A 6,649-nucleotide genomic window follows, 5' to 3' on the forward strand; every position below is an offset into this window, starting at 1 on the left:
AAACTGACACCTTTTTTAGAAGGAGTCATGTTTGCATAGACCACAATACCTGCAGTCATAATGCAAACAAAACACATAACTCTGATAATGTATGCACTGTCCTTGAAGTTGATTGGTCCACAACCGAGACAGCTTTCCTTAGAGCCTAGTCTCACATGGGTTGGACCAGATGACGCCAAAAGGCCAGATAGAAGGGTAAAAAAACAATTATCACTGTACAGCTTTGTCAAGGGCAACTCGGCTGGCAGACAACAGTGGCAGCAAATCGTTGCAATTTAGCAATCGCACCGGCTTTAAAAAAGGTTAATTATCACAATATCTAAAATGCACATCCCAGCTGATGATATCATTGCCCAGGTCGACGTAGCCCTTCAGGTTTTGGGGCACATTACTGCAGACGTGGCAAGATCGGAAATAGCTGCAATCGTCAAAAACGCTAAGACACCTTTTAGCAACATCAGTAAAGATGAGCGCTTTGAGCTTTCTCAACTAAAAAAAGAGAGATGACATCGTCATCCTCTCAGCCGCCAAGGGCAATTCCACAGTCATCATGGACAAAACCACAAACAATAACAAAATTCATCTACTTAATGATCCTACCAACTGCCTCGTTACGAAAACCAACAATATCATCACTGATTTGACATCTCTGGTCGAACCAACCAAGCGGTTTTCCTTAAAACCCTTTGCTGCTAGACCACCCAGATTATATGGCTTACCAAAAATCCCTTTCGTCCTATCGTCTCCACCATTGACTCACCCACCTACAAACTGGCCCAATTTCTGTCTGAGACCTTACAACCATTCACTGGTAAGACTACTTCAGCTGTACTCAACTCAGGTCACTTGGTATCGTTAATTAAGGACATCTGACAATCTCCATGTGATTTGCTCGTTAGTTTCGATGTGGTCTCTTTGTTTACCAAAGTTCCTGTGCTGGACACCATTGCAGCTATTGAAGATTTGGTCCAACAAGGACGGAATGCTGATGTACCGGCCCTGGTGAAACACTGCCTCACCAACACTTACTTCACCTGGAATGGAACATTCTACAAACAAGTTGAAGGTACCCCAATGGGTTCTCCCTTATCTCCAGTTGTAGCCAATGTTTTCATGGAAAATTTTGAGACAGATGCCATCCAGGCATCCACTCTACGTCTGTCCTTGTGGAAGAGGTACGTAGATGACACGTTCGTCATCTGGCCACATGGCCGACCAGCTCTGAATCAATTCTTCAACCACATCAATTCCATACACCCAGCCATAAAATTCACCATGGAGGTGGAAAAGGATGGCAATTTACTATTCTTGGATGTTTTAATTGAAAAGAGACCAGATGGCTCAATGGGACACTGTTTACAGGAAAGCCACCCATACGGATGCCTACCTAAAACCTGACTCCCACCACCATCCATCCCAGAAGAATCAAAACTCTACACCATAGAGCTCGATGTATTTCCGACCGTCATCACCTAGCCAGTGAACTGGAAGACGGACACCAAGCTCTCAAGATGAATGGATATTCAAACCACACAATCCGTAAAGCTATCACCCCAACCGTTGGGAAAGAACCATCTGAGGACCCAATCAAAACCATCACCTTGCCAGACATAGCAGGGGTCACGAAAGATATTTCCAAAATCATGAGTAAACACAAGATGCAGGTTAGATTGAACACAGTACATTAAATTCGTGATCTGATCCCATCTGTGAAGGATGTGATCCCTGACATGCAATACCCCGGCGTCTACAAATTAAGCTGTCTGCGGCAGTAGTTACATTGGGGAAACTAAGCGACATGTCTCGGACCGTGTTCGTGAACATAAGGCAGATCTGAGACATGGTAGGACCAATACCTCGGCCATGGCTGATAATTGTTTTATTGCGATGAGCTCACACGAAATTGATTTCTCTAAGACGAAGGTACTTTGCAAGCCCACTGGCTATCAACAAAGATTTGTTCATGAAGCCATCCAGATATATATACAGACACAATTTCAACAGAGATGGGTACAAACTGAGCAATCATTGGAAGGACATTATTAGTCATAACTGGCTGTGATGTTTCCATACTACCTTCCGATGTTAGTAGTTATTTTCGACTCTGGTTTAACATTAACAGGTTAAATATCTCACACTAACACAGCCACCGTCGCTGATGTCCTCGATGTGGCGGTGGCTCTGCGATCTTACATTGACATGCTAATCTCTCACAATACAATGGCCACCTCCGCAGCTTCGTTGTCGTGGAGGAAGCTCTCCGATCTTACATTGACATGCAAATTTCTCACATTAACATCACAAGCCCCACCTACTTCGTTTATGACCCTTGGGCTACACCCATTTCAAACCTTTAAAACAGCTGCCTCAGCAGCTTCCCCGCTATTTTTTCTCCTGATGATGATTGTGTTGCGATCGAAACGTCGTCATTTTGTTTGTTATTTTCTTTGATCCTATCTACGTGACTTCACCAAAAGACCCAAGAATATCTAAGATGCAACTATGTGCATTCTCAAATGATTTATTGTGAGTGTAGATTAAGTGTAGTTGAAAGTGATGGGTAGGGATCATGGCACTGTGTATAAGTCACGTGTAAAAGCATTAGCTAAATAAATGGTACAAGGGAGATGGCAAGATGGAAGCGTGAGGGGGAAGAGTGCATTGAGGCCGTGTAACAATAACCTGTACACAAACCGGACAAGGCTCACGGACGCAGGAAGATCAAATACTTTATTATTGCGTTTCAGCAAGTGCAGGCAAAGAGAGGCCGCCCTGATTGTCCGGATTAGGCTTGCACCCAGAACACCCCTACTACATTTTCATGGACAAAAATAAATACTGCGTTTACAAGTGTCCCTGAATAGCACGCGCGGGGGCGAGCCGAGGCGCCGTGAGGAGGGTGGGCGGCCACACTCGCACATTACACTTCAAGTCGATTCAACCGGCACGGGCACAACACGGTCTGCTTTGCGAATACTCCCTGGTGGTGCATTTAATAAGTCAAGGCCCGTTGATTTTGCTGTGTTAATGGAAAGACAATGAATGTACGATAAACAAAATTTCTATAAAATCCAAAGGACATTTCAGTCACGCCAACAAGGTCTCCCGAGTATACATGTTGGTTCGTAGGAGAATAAAATGAACATACACACACCGACTGACTAATAACGACTATGACGAAATGTATCGACGAAATGTATCGAGCAAATGGAGTAAACATGGATCGTTGGGTCAATGTTGTTCCAACAGTTCCAACCAAATTCCAACGTTGACCCAACGTTGCATGTGGCTGTGCAGTCGACTGCAAGGTACAGAGTCTTCAGCACCAGCTGCGCCCACAGCCAGTATCGAGAGCAGGCTCCGCGAGTCCGGTTGCCGCGCCGGGTGCATAGATTCTGACGAGGACACGGCCTGGTAGCGACACAATGCAAGGCAGAGCGACACTGCAAGGCAGAGCGACACACTGCAAGGCAGAGCGACACACTGCAAGGCAGAGCGACACACTGCCACAAAGCCCCCAACCAGCCACCGACCGCACAAAAAAAGGGTGGACAGCAGCAACAGCAGTTGCCGCAACGGCATGCATTCGCGTGTCCGGATGCATTCGCGTGTCCGGAAGAATGGCTCCATCCTCGTGACTTCCCATTTGGGTTCCGAGCAATAACCTGGCAAACATGAAACATTGGGCCACTGCAATGACGGCAACGGTAAAAACCTCCCTAAAGAGTTTCACCACCACCACCACCACCACCGACAGCGATGCAGGCTCAGAGAAAACATACACGGCTGTAACGTCAACGCTTGTACTTTGCTGGTTCCGCCATGTCAGCCGCCTGACTTTTGGGACAAAAACATCCTTTTGTTGTCCAAGATGTTTTGTTTTCCCATATGTATTTAAACACAAGTCCCCCTTAAAAACCAGAGTCCTGTTCTCAATTGGCGCTTACCGGATCAGGATTAAAAGTTGTCAGTTTAACATTTACATTAAAAATGTATTTGGAATAAATACACTTACAAGTTTACTTGTTCATCCCAAATATGGTATAGCTAGAAAATACCTGCACCAGCAAAACATTTGGGTAGTCTCGGCCGCGGATCGTGGAAAGCAGACGTTGCTGGAGACGTTTTCTATTTTTTTTTATAATGACGTTAATTTCCCACTGCTAAAGCACGTGTCCATTAAGTAAAAGGAGATCCCCTCAAGTCCATGGTGTTATGTACTGCACAAGTCAACGCAGTTTTTTTCGCAGTTCACCTTACACTTGACGTTTGCATCATGCACGTACGTTTCACGTGTAATCCTCGTGTACAGAAGCAGCTCTATAAGTGAAGTAGAAAACGTCTTTTCTGCAGCAACTGTTGTAGAGAGCAGGGGTTTTGAAACTCGACCGTTTACAACACCACCTCCCCTCCTTTGCTTCCCACCAAAATCAGAGGTGCCACTGTAGGCGAAAGCAAAGTGCTGCGCTAAAAGACGAATTTTGCGCTCTCCGTAAGATACAAAGTGATTATACTGCATCGGCATGTCATATCCAGCTGGGCATGGTGCCAACACTGTTATTTTATCTTTGAAACTCAACTGTCAGCTGTATTGGTCCTGTGTTTTGTCATGTAAACAGCATATTTTAAGTCTATAAGTCGAAGCGACAGCACCAAGACTAGCAAGTATACATCAGGGAAAAAAATATTAGTTCATGATTAAAATAGGTTCATCCGTAATTACTGCAGCACGATACGAAGAATACAAATATAGAGTACTATGTCATTTTTTTGTTATATAAAAGACAAAACATTTCTAGTGTTGAAGCTCGCCGTGGAATCTCATTAACCGTCTCCTGTGCCGCCTCACTACAATTTGCTAACAGTACAGTACAATCAAATAAAGTGATAAGCATGACGACACAAACAGAATAAACGATAAGTAACATTCTAACACATAGGCAGGTAAAGCTAGTTAGACATTGCTCCTGTTCAGAGCATGCCATGTTTTCTTGACATTTTAAAGTCAATTTAAAACTCGAGGTCGTGTACCCCCTTGCAGATTGAAGTCTCCGGCATTACTGATCCTCTGACCTAGCCGATAACGAACAAACAGCTCCAATGACGTCTATTGAATTGAAATATAAAGAGACCGCGTCATTGGCAGTTTCCCGTGCACCCATGAGCCGTGAGAGGGCGTGAGAAGACGGGGGAATTTTTAAAATCCAAAGACTCTACAACTAGGAAACCCTCAACAGCCCAGGCCTCGCCATCTATAACAGTCCAGGATCCTGCTTATATCAATTTCGTCCATTTTTCGTAATTTAAAAATACATTGCATATTGCGGATGTTGATCGATAAGGAAAGTTAGAACTGAAGAAGCAGGAGCGGGGCCTGTTGTCTCAGGGTCTGTTTCGCAGACGTGTGATCTGTGTTAGCACTGCGCTGACAACAATCGTGGTGACACCAAAACAGATCCCTTACATTGTTCACACCTAAGCGGGACTGATGAGCCAAACAGGAAACATCCCATCATGGGTTGCCAGTGGCTTTTAATCTACAGTCCTCTTGCTAACTTAAAAACAGATCATTAAACCAACTCTTGCACATTTCACACGCCATCCGTTTGATACAATTTCACAATCAGTTTGAATCTGGCAGTGACTAAACGACGACAAGGCGAATGGCACGTGATCCAAGAAATTCATCGGCAAGTGCCATCGCTAACCAACATCACTTGCGTGTGAACAATTGCGACATCACAACACGTGCGCCCCCTCGCCTGCTGCCAAGTCCAGAATGCTTCCGTCCTCCTGTGCTTTGGTGAAACTGTTTTTCCTGCGCAGGTTGTGATGCACACCCATGCGTTTGTGGGTCTTGTGAGCCCTGGGTGGAGGCAAGTCCCCCAGCTCGCTGCTCAGTAGATGGCCCTGTCCTCCACGCACCTCCTCCACACTGTGCACCGTCTCTCCTGGCTTGTCGGAGGCATCGAGCCCGTGCGCGAGTCCTTGCATGCGACTGACCACAGCGCTCTCGTCCCTGAGCCAGGCCGATTTCTCCCGTTCCGCAGATCGCTCGCCCACGCACCGCTCCTCCGCCTTCCTCTCCACGCGGTCGGTGTCGGGGCCAGAATCTTGACTTGCGTGGCCCGAAAAAAGCGACTCGGACAGACTCGCCGTGTACGACTCCTCCCCGTCCGAGTGGTATGGCCCGCTGGTGCGACGCATGACCGCCCCCCGGCACTCGCCATTGCCCCCGTCGTCTCCCGCACGCTTCTGACCCAAAACCTCGGACAGCAGCTGCACGGACTCGCTGTCGAAAGAAGTGCGGCTGGAGATCTCCTTGTCCGAGTCTGGCGCCACTTTGTCCACGAACATGCGGCGCCAGCTGCCCAACATCTCCGTCTCCCAGTTGCAGAAGCTCTGCCGGTTGTGCGTGTCTGAGCAAGCGTTGTCGCACGGTTGCCCCTGCCCACCGAGCCATGCCACCGTCCCCGGATATGGCGTCGACGTGGGGGGCTCGTAATACAGACCCTGCCGCTCCCCTCCACCTTGCGCCAAGTGCATCAGATCCTGCTCCGCACTGGTGCGTGGGCTACGATGAGGCAGCGGTGGAAGGCGCGAGTGTTGCTCATGCGCGCCGGGGCTGCCCATGCAAGGATGAACACCG

Source organism: Lethenteron reissneri, chromosome 25 (assembly GCF_015708825.2).
Source record: "Lethenteron reissneri isolate LAM-NWPU_2019-01 chromosome 25, ASM1570882v1, whole genome shotgun sequence".
Taxonomy (NCBI): Eukaryota; Metazoa; Chordata; class Hyperoartia; order Petromyzontiformes; family Petromyzontidae; genus Lethenteron; species Lethenteron reissneri.